Source organism: Rattus norvegicus, chromosome 18, assembly GCF_021556685.1.
Source record: "Rattus norvegicus strain SHRSP/BbbUtx chromosome 18, alternate assembly SHRSP_T2T, whole genome shotgun sequence".
In the NCBI taxonomy this organism is placed as follows: domain Eukaryota; kingdom Metazoa; phylum Chordata; class Mammalia; order Rodentia; family Muridae; genus Rattus; species Rattus norvegicus.
The window spans coordinates 51317558-51337914 of record NC_141551.1 but is presented as its reverse complement, the minus strand read 5'-3'; the positions used below and the strand labels follow the sequence as shown (position 1 = coordinate 51337914).

Genomic DNA, 20357 nt, shown 5'->3' with positions numbered 1-20357 from the left:
TCCAATGTAGGATTTTATGATTCATCCAGGATGTTTTCCAGTATTTTAATATTTTACTTAAATCTGCATTATTAGGGTTATAAAACTGAATATTTTTATTTCTAATACATCAAATTATTTTTATTCATTGTTTTTACATTTATCCTTTTTAATAATTGGTTGAGATATATTTTAAAAGTAATAGTTTATTTTATTAGTGACTATGTAGTAGTAGTAGCAGTAGCTCTTATAGAAAAAAATGATGTTGGAGCTGCAATATTTATGAAATTTCCTAAGGGCATATAAACCACTTAGCTTTTATCTTAGTAGAAATTACAAAATGATCTGAGATATGTTTGATTAAGTCTTATGGTATGTAATGCCCTCTAACCATATGACCTTGATCAGAATGTGTGTCTGCTTTAATTCATTGTTTTCTTGGTTATAAAATATAGGCAAGGGTGAAGTGTATTGAAGGGTTTTATAAACAATGGCGGAGAGAATACAGATAGAACTGCAGTTCTACATTTTGAATGATATTATACATGTAAATTTTCTCACATCAGCATATTACTTCTGTTAATGAAAAAGTCTAAATAGTTTTATGAAATTAGATAAATAGGAGTGGATGCAAATGCCCAGTAATTAGAGGAAACATTGAATTGAAAAGAAATATAGGAGCTGGAAAAATGAATCAGTAGTGAGGACAGTATACGGGTCTTGTAGAGGATCTGAGTGGTTCCAGGGCCCATGTTGGCAGGCTTATAACCACCTATGATTCCAGTTCCAGGGAGATCATATGCCTCTGAGGCCTCGGTGGGAATGGTACTCATGTACACAAAGCCAAATACAAACACACTCACAAAATTAAAAATAAACTATTTTTTAAAGAAAGAAAAGGAATTTAAACAGTATTTATACAAAATTTCTCCTTTCTCCCAATTGTCATTTTTACTGCTGTCTCTAAGTTCTATTGTATAATTGCATGTATTTACATGTTATGCACATGGATTGGGGAGAGGAGAGAGGTTGGGAGAGGAGAGAGAGAGAGAGAGAGAGAGAGAGAGAGAGAGAGAGAGAGAGAGAGAGAACAGGTTTTAATGTATTTGATAGAACCAAGAATGGCCTTTCTTTATTTGGAAAAATGAAAGTCCTTTTATTATGCAAATATTTTTATATTGAGGCCAAGGGTTAAAAATCATATGCGTCACTTTAAAGTTACTGTAAAAAGTGGAAAGCTGTGTAGGCAGCTAGACTTATAATTTTGGAAATGATTACAATTCTGATTTGTTAGCTGTGAGTCTTATGTGTTTGTGTGGCTTCATAAAAGAAAAAAATGAACATTCTTTTTAATATTGACATTTGGATTTGATATGCAGTCATCTAAGTAAAATGCCTGTTATTTCAACTATTTTCAATAATTATAATCTCAGTTGAAGGCACAACCTTGAAATTCAGCTTTATAAGGACAAAATGTTTGGGTGGCATTTGAGACTGAACTCACTTTGACTGACTCCATCGCTGATGTTTTCTGTACCGTGGTTCAGATTTTCCTGGTGAATTAAGTCCACCAACACAATGGGCCCTTAGGTATTCTTGCCTTAAAAGAAAGAAGACAGGTAACAGTTTGAGATTACAATTTAAACAAGGATTTAAAACCATTATATTTGTAAATCTAATTCTTTCCCAATCATCTCCTTATGATTGTGATGTTAAAGGGCAAAAATACCATTAGAGAGAATACAATGAGTCTTCTGTGGTACTCCTTCTGTCACTAAAATGTTTGCATTATAGTTGTAGCTATTACCAGAAAGTGGGCCACTGTCCTGACAGGCCTGACCATGTTCATTTTTTAGCTGAATATGCAAAACTTTGGGAGTTTAGAGTAGAAAGAACAGTTGGATGCTATAAGTAAGGCTTAATGACCACCCTACTAGAACTTTGGAGGATAATGGTGCCAAGAACAATGTGGACTATGACAGCCAACCTTGAGAAGTTTCTGAGGGGAATGTTATTACCAATTGGGCTAGAGACCATTCTTGTGATATTTTGACAAAAAGAATGTGGTTCCTTTATGTCCTTGTCCTAAGAATCTGCCTATGGCTAAATGGGAGAGATTTGGACTAACTTTAGCTGCACAGGAGATTTCAAGATAGCCTAATATTGACTCTGTCTTGTGGTTATTCATAGTCACTCTTATGTAGGTCTACAGTGAAAAGGAGCAAGCAGAACAAAATGAAATACAACATTTCCCATTGGAGGAGAAAGAGAGCACCTGGAAATGTAATGCTGGGGCCAGGGCTTTTGCTAAAAGAGATAAGAAAAGGCCTGATGTAAAATGGTGTAAAGAGATTTGGGTTCCTGAGCTTAAGTCACCATCCAATTTGTGACAGAGAACAGCATAAAATAATTCTGTGCCTAAAAAGCCATCACAGATTAAAACTTATACAAATATAGTTCAAGAAGGAGGCCAGACTCATGCTAGCAGAAGAACTAGGCAGCATCTACCATGTGATTCTGGCTTGAGAGTCATGAATGACACAGGAGTAAAGTGGTTGTGAAGGCAAAGTCTAGATTACATCGAAGACACCAGGATGTTGGAAGTGTCAGAGCCATAGGGTATCTGCCAAAGGGAACTGTAGGCAGAGAGTGGAGTCAGCCTGGAAGAGAGAAGTGTGTTGTGGTCAGTAAGACTGGAAGGACAAAGCCATCTAAGCCTTTTGACATCAGACATGGCGTGGTGCTACAGGATTAGGAATTTAGGTGCTCATCCCCCAATAGGCCACACCTTGTGACTTACCCAACCATAAAGCTCCCAAGAATTCAATAACAAAACCTGACTTTTGCATCTATTGTGAACTAATTTCCCAATGCTTGGCTTCTTCCGCTGTATTTGCATGGCATTTAAATGAGTCTCAAAAATCTGCAAAATACTCAAGCATTAGGGTCTTGCTATTCACACATAACAAAACCTTTATACCGAGGATGATCAGGACAATGCAAATCCTCAATTTGTCATCTTATATTCAATAGTGGGACCGAGAAGATAATCTTGGTGAAGTACTTCGAAACTCCATGGTCATCTGTTTCAAGAAAATAGCAGGTAGTCACAGAAAGTCATTAATTAAGACGATGCTAAAGTCAACAGAAGCAAGACCTAATAAACAAAAGATTCTCTTTAATAATATCAATCTATGGACCCACAGATGCTTGTTGGCAACATTAGCATGGACAGGAGGTGAAAGAGCGTACCCCTAAATGGGGACGTGTCTCTCGCTCCGATCGCAGGGTGGGGTGCCCCCAGGAATCACAAGTAGCCATTCTTGATGTAACAGCAAGAGGTAGCTTTTATTAACGAGATCCCGGGTCTTAGCGGGATCCCGGGTCGACACGTATCTCACACAGGAGACAGAGGAATCGACCCCGAGCCTCCAAACTCGGGGGTTTATATAGGGGAGGTTAGGGGCATTCGAGCGGTTACACATGATTGGTCAATTCAAATGGTGCACAGTTACTTTCGGCGCGAAATTACATCAGCAAGGAGTACGTGCTCTCTAGCAGCTTGGCAGGCAGGTAGGGTGGCTCATCTCACTCAGGGGGGTGAAGGAAGGGGAGGGGGTGGCTACAGATGATCAGTGTCCTTGGGGCTGATAGCTGGTTTGGCAAGTCCTGTCTCTGGCTCTCCCTCAGGCACGTCCGGCCCTGCACATCCGGACTCTGACAATGAGCAACCTTTATGAAACTCTAGTTCTGCACATTCGGGCTCTGACAGAGGCACTAACTGAATTCGTTAGAATACTCTATCATTCTCCTCGAGCTGTTCCACGTTCACACTATGGAGCCTTTCCACAGTGCTTCTACGAATTTCCCTATTCCCAGTAAACTTTCTGGTAATGTTCAGCCATGCTCGGGGCTAATAATGTACAGGGTTCTGCTCTATCTTGCTGCGTTTGCTGCCCTTTCTCTAGGTCGCAAATGCTAAGGCTGTAGCTACAGCTGTTGCTGCTCCAACATCCACCACACCTGTCTCCTGAAGGAGTCACTAATTGAGTAAAATAATTCCATCCCTAAAATACCCTTTTGCAGGAGAGAATGGTACCCCATTCAATCTTGGGGGATAATTGCTTTTCTTTGCTATAAAAAAACATAGACAAAAGCAATTTAAAGAGAAAAGAATTTATTTGGCTTATATATCTCAGGTCACATTCCCTCACAGTCCATTGAGGGAAGCCAAAGCAGGAACTAAACGCAAAAACACAAAGGCAGGAATTGAAGCAGAGGCCATGGAGGAGTACTGATTACTGGCTTCCCACCCCATGATCTGCTCAACCTCTACTTTTTTATACCATCCAGGATCATCTACCCAGGGATGGCACCATCTCTAGTGTGCTGGGCCCTCGTATATTAATTAATACTATGTAAGTAATTAATTATTAATCAAACGATTGCTCCACAGACTTACTTACAGGCCAGTCTGATGGAGGCATTTTCTTACCTGATTTCCCTCCTCCTAAAAGACTAGATTATGCCTAGTTGGCAAAAAATAAAACTAATCAATTCAGTGAGCCCACAGAATAGGTGGGATAAACTAATAGAGTAGAACGCTATGATCCCAGAGTTACACATGCTTATTTGTTGTTTTGACCAACTATCATTTGGAATGTCATCCTTTAGTGTTTCCCATGCACTGGCTCTTATAGATCAGGGAATGCCTTGAGTGTGATGAGGGGATGAAAACGAAGACAGAGTTATATGAGTGAGGCTCATATCCACCCATTTACTTTTCTTGATGTTCTTTGTAAGTAAACAGTGATATTCTCTGATTAGTTGATTAAGATCTACTCCAATGACATGTGCACATAAAACACATGATATATTAAAACTAAAAATTAAGAATACATGTGTCAACACATTGACATAGAAGTGTTATTTATGAAAACATTAGTTGCATTTTAAGGCTTGTGAAATTATATTGTTAAATTGCCTTAAAATTATAATCCTTAACCACCTCTCTGCCTCTCTCTCTCTCTCTCTCTCGCGTGTGTGTGTGTGTGCATGCATGCATATATGTATGTATGTATGTATGTATGTATGTATGTATGTATGTATGTGTATACATGACAGAAATGGAGCCGTAGGTATGTGTGACACTAACATACTCACAAAAACCAGAGGAGGATATCAACTGTTCCTCTATTACACTTGTCTTGTTCTCTTAAGGCAGAGTCTCTTCCTTAGCCAGAAGCATATGCCATGTTTTTGTCCAGGTTGGCAGCCAAGCCAACCCAAGGACCTTCCTGCCTCTGCCTCCCCCAGCACTGGGGTTAATAGGCGCATACAAAGTCATGCTTGGCTTGTTGCTTGGGTGCTGGGATCTGATCTCAGACCATGTGGTTGTAAAGGAAGCGCTCTTAACCACTGAAACATCTCTCAAGCCCCTGCGAGTATCTTTTGCCATCAGATCCAGGTATCCTTTTTCTCTTAAGAAAGGAAGCAATTAATACGTAGATGAGTATTCATAACCTTTTGAATAAACAATATATTCATAGTAATTTTCCAAAAAAAATTTAGACTCAAGAACAAACCCCAAGCCCCTCCTCTAATTAATTTTTAAAGGTAAAAGCCAGGTGGTTTAGTCACTATCAGAACCATTACAGAGGCTATTGTTCTTCTCCCTTCTCGAGACTCCAGCACAAATATTGTCAGACCAGAACATCTCACCTTCCAATCAAGCAGGTCTGTAGGCTACACAAGTATTTTAATCATGATCTTAAGAACCCATAATTAAAGTGACAAACCCTCATATTATTTGACCGTGTTTACAAGTGAACACGACATTCCTTGTTAACACCGGGAGGCCAGCGTGTGTCCTGGGCACTGTTTGTGAACCTGTCTACCTGATTAGTTTGTGTTCTTTGCAATAACCCTGATAGTACTGAACATATGTTGTGGGCAAAAGCTGTCAAGGGAAAATAAGGCAGTCATTGCCATCTATCTCTGTCACCTTTAATACCCAGACTTATTCCGTAACCTGGGAAGCAATGAAAGATTCCAATTATCATACTTTTAGGATTTTTCACATGTGATAGAGATAATTTGATGAATTTTTAAATAACTAGAGAGAAATCATTACAAATGGCCACTTATCCTATTCAATTTAAAGTCGTAGCCTAATCATTAGGCTGATAATTGGCTGTGGCTAACGAAACAAGGCAAATAAATGTAAATGACAAGACTGAGCTAGAGAGTCAGAGGCTGCTGTTTTCAGAGACAGCGCAAGGCTTCTGCTGCTGTGTCACAGAGAAGAGAAAGTTCACCCTAGGTAGAACATACAAGGGAGAAGCGGGGAAACATTTAGAAACACCTAGTAACTTCTATAGATTATGTGCTTTTTACAATGTTCCTGACATTTTTATTAATGTGTTTAAGTAAATGTTTACCTAAGCAATATGGTTCACCAGTAGTTTTTTTTTTCTTTTGCTGCTGCAAGTTCCCCATTAGCCACGTGTTTTGTCTTTTTATTTTACAATGTGGTAAATGAAAAACTCGCTGAATCGCATGGTGTGTACAGCAGCTCACTGAAGCATAACTGCCTGGGTCACCCGGGGCTGCTGTGTTCTCAGTGTAGCTGGTTTGCTGTAAATCAATTATAGTCATTTCCTAAGGATTAGGAGATGTGCTTTGAGAATGTGTTCTTGTGTGTCTTAATTTGACTTCAGTAAAATTCCACTGGATTATAGAAACAGCACAGGGCTCTAGTGTGAGCAGGAGATGAGCCTTATTAAAGGACTGTGGTATTTACTATTCGAGTCATATTCACGTTCATTAGAAGTTGTGTCGTGAATAAGGAACTCGTCCACAGCACCAATCCAAACCCATCTGAAACTGAAAGGTAATACCAAGCACACGACAAAAGGAGCAGGGTTCTTCAAACCTTAGGCCATCCTGCAGACATAACATTTTGTGAAAACAATGTGAATTATTAGAAAGATTCTGGGATAATGCCTTAACTCTTGACCTTCCAAAAGATGCCTCTGTATCAACTATATTGGCATCCGTACAAAGTGATTTTAAAGCTCAGCGTGATGCCAGTTATCCCAGTACTTGGGAAACTGAGGCAGGCAGCTACTTAGAGTTCCAGGCCAGCCTTGGTTACATTTTGGATTCCAGAGCAGCCTGGGTAATGTGATGAGCAAGTCCTGTGTCACCAACCAAAAGAAGCAAAACGAAAACGAAGCAAAAGGAACACATTGAAATGCCAAGTCTGTCTTCAACATGATATACTTAGGAAACACAGGGATAATAATAAAATGCCAGTCTTAACTAATTCAGAGGTTAGACTAGAAAACCATTTCATAGAGCGCATGTCCAGCATGCAGAAATCCCAGTTTCATCCCAGTACCACCTAAAAATTACAAACATTGGGAAAAAAAGTATTTCGGAAAGCACAAAAATGACGTAGTCCAGGTGTTTTCTACCTCATCCAGGTCACGGTTCCTTAAATCAATACGGGAAAGGACAAACTGAGAAAGGACACAGCACGCAGCAATAGCATACTGTTCAGTATCTGAAAGGGACATTAAAAGCTTTAATTCAGAGCAAGGGCAGGAGGGCCTTTTGATTTTTACAACCTGACCAGGCTGTTAACAGGTTCAGTGTTGAAGAAAAGGGAATTAAGCTGCACTCTAGGTCAGCGAATATTTGCAAAGTCTCTTTGTTCCTCACTATCATCAGTTGTCTTTTTGTAGCGAGGAGTACCTTCAAATGGTGTTGGCTAAAGCAAGCAGGGTCTGCTTCTAAACCATCATCTGACCTGAATTTCTTATCGCACCATCTTCGTAAAATATTATTGCAGCTTAGTAGTCAATTTAATTCCACATGCTGTTCCAGGTCAAGCTAGGTGGGTTTGGGCTCTATTAATGTGCCCATTTAGAAGAATTCTGGAGTCGGGCTATTTACTGCAGCATTAAAGATTGCGACTAATGAATAGCAGAAAATTCTAAGAGAATAGAATAGATCAACACATTCCAGGAATAAATCTGACACTCTTACATTTCCAAACACAAAAGTAAAATGCAGTTGGGGACAATTAAGCTAACATCCTAAGTGCAAAAAGAGAACACTGAACTGGATGTTGTGTCTTTGATTGATTTGAGAAAAGCTTTTAAATGATCGTCTCTGTGGAAACATTTGTGTTCCTGATTGGAGCTGACCACTCTTCGTATTCTGAATGGATTTTAAACTCAGTAATGAACAGTGAGTGAGTTACTCCTGAGAACATCCAGTCTCCTCTGACCCGAGGATAAAAGGCTTGAGAAACTTGAATTCATGATTTTTCATGATCCATGGGGAGCCAAGGGTAGTGCCCGGGCAGTTTTATCATCTCTGAAAGCAAACTCCATCCACAGAGGCTATCCTTTAAGAATAATTTAGAGACTTTTGCTAGGTCCATTTATTCTTTTGGGTTATTAAGAAATCAATTGGTAAGTAGCCACTGTAGTCTAATAAAAATTTCTTTTACAGCATTTTGCTAAATGTCAACATTTATATTAGTCCTCATCGCTACAATCTTTCTTTTGCCAGCATAAAAATGTCAAGAGAATTAATTATTATCAGAGAGCTCAGTATTAGTCTGGAACCACAAAATCAGGAAACTGTTGCCATAGCAGTGACAGGGACATTTGAGAACAGGTATTGACTGGTCTCATACTCATGCTAAGGTGCTCCAAACCTGGTCCAAGTTCTTTAGCAAAGTTTTGCAGCTCTGTATATTAAAGAAAACAATGAATATACTCTAAAGAGAAAGTTTCTGGAGTAATACAATGAAGCAAATTTACCTTTTGCACAGTCAAGAATAGGGCTGTGCTTACGGAATGGAGGTAACGAATGGGTTAGAAGGCAGGCTGAGGAAGACATATGGAACTGTGTTTCATGAGGCCAGTGATTCCTTAACCCGAATGAGTGTCTTTAACTTGAAATTGCCCCAAACTTGTCCTGCTCACCCTTTTAAAAAGCTTTCGACGTCTTTTGGCTTCTCATCTCAGGCTCAGTAGTTTCTTTTTCCTTTCAAATAGGATGGGCTTTAAAAAATAGCTTTAGTACGTGTTTTTAATACTTTTGCTGACTTTTTGTTTTCTGGCCACCTAGATTGACTTTATACATTATGCCTATCTTTAGCATATTATTTAATTACCTTCTTTTGTCAGTATTTTTCTTAATTTGTCTTTAGAATTCTGAGATGATAAAAGGGAGTTATTCCATCAGGCTCCTTTCCTTTTGAATGATTGTTCTTATGGGATATATATATATATGTGTGTGTGCATATGTATGCAAATGTATGTATATGTATACATATATGTGTGTATGTATATATGTCTGTGTATGTGAATGTATGTATATGTATACATATATGTGTGTATGTATATATGTCTCTATATGTGAATGTATGTATACATATTTATAAATATATATGTGTGCATGTTTATTTCTGTAGGATCTACATATCTACCTATATGGATATATGTTTATGTCTCGAAAGTTCAAGATGCTTTTCTTTCTCATTGCTGTTTTTCATTTCTCAGTTTTATAATTTATCTATCAGACCTGTGATGCATCTGGAGGCCTTCACATTTCTGTTGTGCTCTTTCAGGTTTCTTGTACAACAAAACGCATTAAAAATCAGGAATAAACTTCAAACGTATGCAGAAAGGAAAGACTTAGGGGATGCAAAAACCCTTTTCAAAGAAAAGCTACAATATGAAATGATTAATTCAAGCACGCTTAGCATAAAACATGTTCAAAGATGTCTCTTTGAATTACTGTGTACTTTTTTAAAATGTGGAAACATTATGAAAACAGGAAAGACAGCTAAAATAAACCCTATTCCACAATACTCATGGGCTTCAGAGAGAATGCCTTAGGAGGCAGTCAGGGCTGTGGCCAATACTGGCTGGACGGCTTGGATTCCCCAGGTATGCTCTTTGCCCTTTCCACCTGCATCTGGGGTTCAGTCTCATTACTGTACACACACACACACACACACACACACACACACACACACACACACACACACACAACAGGTTTTCTTTCTCCAAAATGAGTCTTTCATTGTTTTAAGTCTGCAGTGTTCTCAATGATAAAACGTGCTCTTTCAAGAAGCCCAAAGAAAGTGAGCTGTAATGGGTCCATACAGATGTCCATCTGAGGTGAACATTAACACCACAGCTCTCCCCTCTGTCCCCAGTGATTATCGACAGTTGTCAATATGATTGTCACCTACTCAGGATTGTCATTTATTTCCTTGACTTGTTTATTTTAGAAAATACAACTTTACTTTACTTGTAGAAAAGATTTCGATTTCCTCCCATTCTACAACATTTTAGTATGTGACTTTTTCCCTTCTGTTTTGCTTTCTATCAAATTATATAGTGATGTTGATTTGTTGATTGTATCTTTCTTGCATTGAAAAATGGAGAATATTTGTTGAGGGCCTCATGTCAGCCGGTATATGCTGCCTGGTTGGTGACTCAGTGTCTGAGAGATCAAGGTTAGTTGAGACTGCTGGTCTTCCTATGGGGTCACCCTCCTCAGCTTCTTCTAACCTTTCCCTAATTCAACCACAGGGGTCCCCAGCTTCTGTCCATTGGTTGGGTGTAAGTATCTGCATCTGACTTTTTTAGCTGCTTGTTGGGCCTCTCAAAGGCAGCCATGCTAGGCACTTGTCTATAAGCACACCATAGCATCAGTAATAGTGCGAAGCTTTGGAGCCTCTCCTTGAGCTGGATCACGGTTTGGGCCAGTCACTGAAGCTCCGTTTCTTCAGGCTCTTCTCCATTTTTGACCCTGCAGTTCTTTCAAACAGAAACAACTCTGGGTCAGAGTTTTTGACTGTGAGCTGGCAACCCCATCCCTCCACTTGATGCCCTGTCTTTGTACTGGAAGTAGACTCTACAAGTTCCCTCTCCCCACTGTTGGGATTTCATCGAAGTTCTCTCCCTTTGAGTCCTGAGAGTCTCTCACCCCCCAGGTCTCTGGTACATTTTGGAGGGTCCCCCCATCACATCTTACCTCCCAAGGTTGCTTGTTTCCATTCTTTTTGCTGGCCCTGAGAGCTTTGATCCTGTGCCCCCAATACCTGATTATGTTTCCCTTTTCCCCTCCCTGTCCCATCTCTTACCCAGATCCCTCCCTCCCTTTGCCCATGAGGCCTCATACATATACAGCAGAGGACTTCCTGGTCTGGTCTCAGTGAGAGAAGACACACCTAACCCTCAAGAGACTTGAGGGCTCAGGAGTGGGGAGGTCTTGCGGGGTGGGGGTGAGGTGGGGACATTCTCTTGGAGATAGGGAAGGAGGTGTGGGATGAGGAGCAGTCAGAGGGCAGATGGGGAGAGGGATAATGACTGGACTGGAAAAATAAAAGATTAAAGAATAAAAACATAGTTCTCTAACAGATGATAGCATGAAAAAATAGAAAAAGGAAAAATGGAGAATATTAAAGTGTCCCTGCTCTTGAATAGTCAATATTACTGTTTTTGTTTGTTTGTTTGTTTGTTTTTTAACAAAAACCTTTGGCCTCTTAACATTAAATGAAATAATATTTCAAACTTTAGAGACATACTGACATTTTGAATGTTGAAAACCAATATTTCACATTTAAAATTTTAAAAGCATGCATCTTTTCATTGTGTCTAAGTCATACAATAGGCTTCACAATTTTGTGTTTTTAAATTTGCCAAGGACAAACGTATGCCAATAGGCATTCCTGATGTTGATTCTAGGTTCCTTCATGTTGCCTAAATTTTCAATTACTATCATAGTATGGAGTATTATTATCTGTTTTTACTGTTTCTTGTCATTTACAGGAATATCTCAGTTATAATACTGCAAATAAGTCGAAATGTTAGTTATAGGAATTATCTCTTGTACTAAACATTCAGAAGTAGAATAGCTACCCAGTGATGAAAATGAAAGCTTGTGTTGTTGTCTGTTCTTTTCCTCCTATTGTGTGGCTTTTATTTGTTGATCGGGGGACACTGTGTCTCATTACAGGGGGAAAAAAATCACACCTTTTCATGATGTCTAATGCCAGAACTCTGTCCTGTGTCCTAATTGCATGGGAAAACAGAAAATCAAGTGTCTAAAGCCTTGAACAGGTCAAGATACATCTGGGACCTTCCATGCCTTCTTCTGAAGACTTAGATTTCCTAGCAAGTAAATTAATGTCAAACTGTCCAAATGTTTCATATACAGATTTCAAAATGTTCTCACTTCTCCTGAACTCCGCTTTTCCTGGATGGCAACTGGAGTGAGTTCTGGCACATTAATGTTTGTGCAGAAAAGAACTGTGCATTCTTTCTCCATAATTAGTACTCCATTAGGTTAAGTCTATAACTGCACCAAGACTCCATTGCCCAATTTTATTTTGGAATCTTCAGGTGAGAACTAGATGTCTGGTCTGATTCTCTCTCTTGGTCTTTTCTGTTTTAATGAAGGACATGTCTACTTTTCCTGCAACAGAGAGCTTTGACATTCTTAGCACATCCCAGTTTTCCTCATTGTGTCTACTTTTAGAATCATTTATCAGTATAATTTGGTTCTTTTACTTTGAATATTTAAATTGAATAGTTTTTATTGAGATATAATTTATATAATTAAGCTTTACTTCTTTAGTAAACAGTTCAATCATTTTAGTATATTTTCAGAATTATACACAATCATCTAAATCTAATTTTAGAGTATCTAAATCAAGAATCGTACCTATTAGAAGTTACTTCCTATCCACACATTTGCCCCTGCTTAGCCCTACACAGCCAGTAATCTACTTTCTTTACTATGGATGTGACTCTTTTTTTGCATACATTATCTATATGAGATCACTAAACATGTACTACTTTGTGACTGCCTTTTGTCATTTAATGGGATATTTTGGAGGGTCATCTATTTTAAATACAATTCATTGTTACCTGTACATAAAATACATCTTCATATGGGGTAAACAGAAATTTTGATTGATATACATAATGTTTAGCATTTATCTTCATGGCAAAAATCATCTATTTCTTTCCATCTGAGTTACATATTTAAAATACCTGTGCTCATTTCGCCAGGTTTATTTTCATATTCTATAAAAGAATAAGCAAGGATATTTAGTGCTCACATGATGAATAACAGACATTTAACTCAAGAACTAATACCTAGGCTACTGAAGTCATCTTCATGAAAGTACAAAAGAGTTTGATGTTTCGAAAGACTACTTTCACAGACAGCCAAGGTGGAAACAAAAGTTGCTAAGAGGGTCATGCTGGGTGAGTTTATCATATCTAAATCAGATAGCAATTGAGAGAAATACATCATAGAGCAAGAGGTTATTAAATATGGCTACCACAAGAATCATTTTTATTGGTTAGATATTATCATGTATCCTGATGAAGTTCATTGATCACCCTCTGGCACATTTTTCCCCTTTATTTCCCATGAAAGAAAGAACAAATGAGAAATACTAAAAGGGCATTTCTGAAGAAAGACACACACTTCATAGAAATCCACATATTGAGAGGCTGGTTTGCTCTCTCTGGAGACTGGCGGTTAGAAGGTTCAGCAAGGATGTGGTATTGCATTGACAGTCCTCTCTAGAGATCAACCCTTCCTACATAAATACAAATCAGGCAGAGAAGGCTTTGGTTCTGCTCTGCAGGCTCCAAGAAGCCTGAATAGAGTGCAGATCTGTGAATTCAGACAAGAGGGGATGATCCAAGGCTTGCATCTGGGCACTGAAGCTTAAGAGTAGAGATCTGAGGCTCTTGGTCCTTAGTAAAAATATTTACAAGAAATCTAAGATACGTGAAGATTAATATAAAACATGCTAGCATATCCATGCTTACATAGACCATGTTTCTGGTATTTTGAAAGAGATTAATAGAAATTTATACTGTTCATATAATTTTATACTATATGTGAAGTAGGTGCAACGAACAAGTCAGAGAACAGACATAACTAAATTTATAGAACTAGCAGTCAATTGTGACTAAGATAGGGAGCAATAAAATTAGAAATAGTCTAGTTGTGACCACAATATCCAAAGCATAGAATATTGTGTGAGCAGAAGCCTGAAGTACCTCACTACATCCTTGGATTGGATGAGACTCAAAGAGGGTCTCTCAGAGGAAATGACTAATGGATATAAGTGGGTAAGTGTTTCCAGATACAGCAACAGATTGGGAGAGATACAAAGAGAAAGATCATCATTTCAAATGAGGAAAATGACCACTTTACAGAGAGAACATTATGCATTCAAAAGTCATTAAGTAGTTAGCTGTGAGTGGATAAAAGGGAGGGGACAGGAAGGAGGGTAGAAAAAGCTGAAGCTGCTGAGAGCCAGGTAATACAGGGCTCCATGTGCATCCTAATGTACTTAACCTTGGTTGTAAGGGAAATGAACTCGCTGAGTGATTTTCATTACGGGGCTGTCATTACAAGGTGTGCTTTTCCGAAAGATTACTATGACTGCTACATGAAAAAAAAAGTGTGTTGGGAGAAATAAGGCTCCAGGAAATGAGTGCAGTTAACAAGCTTTTAAAACTCCACACAAGAGAAGATAGCCAAGCGAGATGTGGTAGTTCAGAGAGGAATGGGAGAAACATGGGAAGAACAATTTGCATGGGTATAGGAAGCAGAATGTGAACAACTGTATGTGGAGACTTGAAAAAATGGAGGAGGAGTCAGTTAAGTACCATGTCCTGTCTAGGATGGGTAGGAGAACGGAGGCTGGGGTACTAAGTTTAGAACCTTGGAACCATTTTGTGATTCCCATCACCGGTCGGCTTATTGCTTCCACTAAAGAAAGAAGGAGTCTCGCAGTATTCAATGGATTGCATGGCCTTCCTTGGGACTAATTGGTCTCCTTAGATCACTGAAACCATATTTTTGCCACATTTTTACATGCCTTTATTTTGTCTGTCAAATCACTCTGAGATCTCCTATATGCCTTTAAACATTAGTGCATGTCCTGTGTGTTTATTATAATGGATGCGCTCTTAAAGTTCACGTGAACAAAGTTCAGTCTCTGTTCATCAGGAGCTTTCAATCTCAATTCTTGATTTGTTTCAGGGAGTCACTGGGAAGAGAAGAGACAGACTGACTCAGACTCATCTCAATAACCCATGCTGACTTAGTAACAAATGCTAAGTTTTAATTTATTATCTAAGAAGCAATTTGAGTTTCACAGTCCCTACCTGTGTACTATTTCTATCCTAGTGAGTTTTTTTCTTCCCGATTAAAAGAAAAGGTATTGTGCTATAAGGAAAATGACCTTTCAATTCCTAATCTCTGCCTCCAGAACCCCATTGTTTAGCTGTGAATATTGCCACATGTGAAAACTGAATTTCATAGGCCACCTGTAGCTATATGAAGAGCGAGAGTTCAGTCCTGTAGGGTTTCTAAGATGTCTCCAGATGAAATAGAGCAACATATTCCTTCACAATTGCATTCTCCCTGTTATATGAAGTACAGAGGGAGAAGCTAGAACTGGAGTGGCCATCTTGTACTCTGAAGAGAGCATAGCAGTGATCGGGAAAGTATCTAGGTGCATAATGACATCACTGAACCCCCACGGAATTCTAGCAATAGACGTATTAGCCATTCTTCAGACAGGAGAGAAATAAATTCCTAGTTGATTTTTAGTTTATATATCTATAAAATAAGCAACCAAACCTGTCTCTAACATATTAACCCTCAACCCCAATTTATTAAAAAAAAATCAATTAACCAGAGAAATTATTGCGCGACTCTTGAGTCGACTAAAAGTTGGCTGAGAGATTACACTTACAGTCATTTTTACGAAAGTATCCCCACATTAATAATTTCTAGAGTTGGAATTAAGAGACCTGGGAGACAGGAACAGAAACAGTCTCTCAGTTAGAAAGCTCTCAGGAGCTGAGGAAAAGTGGCCTGGGTTCGGCTCACAGTATACTCAGCAGGTTCCTTTGTAGTGATGGGGCTGAAAGGCAAACCTCTGGAACAAAAGTGCCAGAACTCATGGCAGTTAATTCCAGTGCACACACAACAAAAGAAAAGCAATTGTCCTCTTCCAGTCTCTCCTTGTGTCAGAGGAGAAAATAAAAGACCAAGGCTTGATCAACTAGCTCTAGGAATTCAATTATATACTTACCTTAGTGTATCTGGTCTGACCCATGCCTTTAGCAGCACATCTAAATTGTATGAACTGGGCAATTTGCCATTCAGTACGTTTTTAATTGTTTTGTTTTGTTTTTATCTCAGGAAAGTATGTACAATTCTAATCTCTAGTTCTTGAGAAAAACTGCTTTTGAGGAAAAACGTTAAGACTGCAAATAATGTATAAACAGGTTAATTTGAACTTTTCAAGAGTTTATGAAATTTATTTAAAAACAAAATATCTGCTATATATTCTAACACACATACTCAAAATACGTACATAGATACATACATATATATGTATATGTATATGTGTGTTGTGTGTATGTGTATATTATTTGTATATATGTATATATGCATTATCACAGATGGAGAAGGAGAATGAAAAGAGTGGTTAACCATGAATCTTATCATATTTTAGCATAGCCATTTCAGTAGGGTATGACAATTTATCCACATTCATGGTACTGAAGATAGATTACAAACGCTGTTTCTCCTTCACAGCAGGTCTTAGAAGAGTTGAGTATAAGAATTGATTTATGATTAACAACATAAATCCCTTATCAGTTGCAATCATGTGAGGCATATGAATCAGCTTTACTCCGTTACTGAAGAGACGACGTTGACAGAACAGGTACCCTCTCTGCACTCGGGATTCCCAGCAGGTCATTGATCTCCAGCTTTGTCTTCTTCCATGGTAGGAGAATAATTGTCCAGAGATGACAAACGTTGCCAAGGCTTTGTTCCTGAGACAATGGTACTGTGAAACAGGCAATTAGACTTGGGAGCTTCGAGTCAGTATTTTGATAACTGTTAAAGATGAAACATACTTCTGATAGTAGCCACCATGAAGGGTTACACTGGGAGAGAAGCTTTCCCGGAGGGACTCAGTGCGTGTCTAGCTGTAATTAATGGTGTGTCTATAATATTGTGTCTATAGGTCATGGGAGGAAATTATCTAACAAATTCTACTCTATTTTTACCTCTGCTTTCATGATTTGCTTTGTCTTAATATGAATGAGATAAAATTAATGGCAACTGATAGCATGGCAACCCATTTAGTTTAATTAAATATTTTTTCAACTTTCAAGTTCTATATTTAGGGTCAAAGAAAAGGCTGCCTGTCATTTTTAACTTAAAATGATAGTTTTGCTTATACTTTGAAATTTTGAATTACTTCTACCATTCTTTCAGACATCAAACAATAACAAAATATTTTAAAATTTAATCTTAGCCAAACTTTAATCTCATGAAATAAAAAGGAAGAAACTCCTTAAAAAATATTCCCAGAACTAATTGGGTGGGAAAATAAAGATGATTTGCCCTGTTTCTGTTATAACGTAATACATCACTACATTGATCAGTAAGAATTCTTACCTACTTTGAGCGAGAAACCTATTAATTTTGTGTGTGTGTTTCTTCTCATGTGCTGACTGAGAGATACCATACACAGTAAAGGGAACCCAGTAGTAAGTGTTGAGTCACTTGAAAACCAAGAAAAACTTTCTAAAAATATCCCACATGAACAGGAACTGAGCCAAAAGTGGAAGGAAAACTTAGGAATCCCTAAGGTAGCAATTTTAGGACAGTGATTTATGAAGAGAATGTGTAAGAGGAAAGAATGTGGATCTCACACTCATGGAAATGAAACAACAGACTAGTACAGTGATGAGTGGGCCAAAGAATCAAGATGGAAATAGAAAAAAAAGTCCTGAAACTAACTGAAAACGAAAACACAACACAATAAAACATCTGGGCAACATTAAAAAGCAGTTTTAATAGTGAAATTTGTAGTCACGTTAAACAAAAAACCTGAAAGAGTACAAATAAATGACTTAATAATACAACTCAAGAATTTTGGAAACACAAGAGCCAACCAAGCCTCAATCTAGTGGGCAGCAAGAAACGATAAGAAATCAAAACAGAAATTATTGAACTAGAAACAAAGAAAACAATGCAAAGAACCAATGAATCTAAGAGCTAGTTCTTTGAGATGATGAACCAGATTGACAGACTCTTGGCTCAACTAACTGGAAGAAAAAATTACATAAATGTCGGAGCTCATACATGAACAGAAAAACACTGCAACAGACTCATGTCTGTTCAGAATATTATAAGGGAATATTTTAAAGACCTGTATTCTCTTAATTGGAACATCTAAGAGAAAGAAATACATTTCTATATCCACCAAAATCATCAAAGTTAAACTGAGAACAACAACCTAAACAGATTCATTTTTAACTTTTTTTTTAAGATTTATTTATTTTATGTGAGTACACTGTTGCTCTTAGGACACACCAGAAGAGGGCATCAGATCCCATTACAGATGGCCGTGAGCCACCATGTAATTGCTAGGAATTGAACTCAGGACCTCTGGAAGAGCAGTCTGTGCTCTTAACTACTGAGCCATCTCTCCAGCACCCAGATTCATAACAAATGGAGAAATTGAAACTAATAAAAAGCTTTCGAACTGAAATAGCCCAGGCCAATGGACTTTCAAAGCTCTATAGCCAATCTTTCTTATGTTATTCAAGAAAATAGAAGGAGTACACTCTTTCTGTAAAGTCAATATGAATTAATACCAAAATCAGGTAAAGACTCAACAGAAAACTATAGGCCAATTAGACAATAGCCCGAGAAACATAGAGTCACGGCTCTCTGCTCCTCCCTGTTCCAGAGACAGCCGCATCTTCTTGTGCAGTGCCAGCCTCGTCTCATAGACAAGATGGTGAAGGTCGGTGTGAACAGATTTGGCTGTATCGGGTGCCTGGTTACCAGGGCTGCCTTCTCTTCTGACAAAGTGGACATTGTTGCCATCAACGAACCCTTCATTGACCTCAACTACATGGTCTACACGTTCTAGTATGACTCTACCCAAGTTCAACGGCACAGTCAAGGCTGAGGATGGGAAGCTTGTCATCAACGGGAAGGCCATCACCATCTTCCAGGAGCGAGATCCTGCTAACATCAACTGGGGTGACGCTGGTGCTGAGTATGTCGTGGAGTCTACTGGCGTCTTCACCACCATGGAGAAGGCTGGGGCTCACCTGAAGGGTGGGGCCAAAAAGGTCATCATCTCCGCCCCTTCCGCTGATGCCCCCATGTTTGTGATGGGTGTGAACTACGAGAAATATGACAACTCCCTCAAGATTGTCAGCAATGCATCCTGCACCACCAACTGCTTAGCCCCCCTGGCCAAGGTCATCCATGACAACTTTGGCATCGTGGAAGGGCTCATGACCACAGTCCATGCCATCACTGCCACTCAGAAGACTGTGGATGGCCCCTCTGGAAAGCTGTGGCGTGATGACTGTGGGGCAGCCCAGAACATCATCCCTACATCCACTGGTGCTGCCAAGGCTGTGGGCAAGGTCATCCCAGAGCTGAATGGGAAGCTCACTGGCATGGCCTTCCGTGTTCCTACCCCCAATGTATCCATTGTGGATCTGACATGCCGCCTGGAGAAACCTGCCAAGTATGATGACATCAAGAAGGTGGTGAAGCAGGCATCTGAGGGCCCACTAAAGGGCATCCTGGGCTACACTGAAGACAGGTTGTCTCCTGCGACTTCAACAGCAACTCCCACTCTTCCACCTTTGATGCTGGGGCTGGCATTGCTCTCAATGACAACTTTGTAAAGCTCATTTCCTGGTATGACAATGAATACGGCTACAGCAACAGGGTGGTGGACCTCATGGCCTACATGGCCTCCAAGGAGTAAGAAACCCTGGACCACCAAGCCCAGCAAGGATACTGAGAGCAAGAGAGAGGCCCCCAGTTGCTGAGGAGTCCCCATCCCAACTCGGCCCCCAACACTGAGCATCTCCCTCACAATTTCCATCCCAGACCCCATAATAACAGGAGGGGCCTGGGGAGTCCTCCCTTCTCTCTTGAATACCATCAATAAAGCTCGCTGCACCCTCAAAAAAAAACATAATGTCACACACACAAAAATAAATCCTCCTGAGAAACTTGCAAACTGAATAGATATACATCAAAAAGATTATCTATCATGACTGAGTTGGGTTTATCCTGGAGATACAGTGGTCATTCAACATGTGAGAATTAATAAATGCAGTAAATTAAATAGATGAACTCAAAGATAAAAAAGTAATCATTCCCATAGATTCAAAAACAATCTTTACAAATTCAAACATGCTTTCATGATTAGTCCTAGAGAGAGTAGAACTCGAGGGAATATACCT

General features: G+C 39.1%; 1 pseudogene; it reads left to right on the top strand.

Moving 5' to 3' along the window:
- Positions 1-18804: 18804 nt before the first annotated feature.
- Positions 18805-19888, top strand: LOC103694265 (glyceraldehyde-3-phosphate dehydrogenase pseudogene; annotated as a pseudogene).
- Positions 19889-20357: the final 469 nt, after the last annotated feature.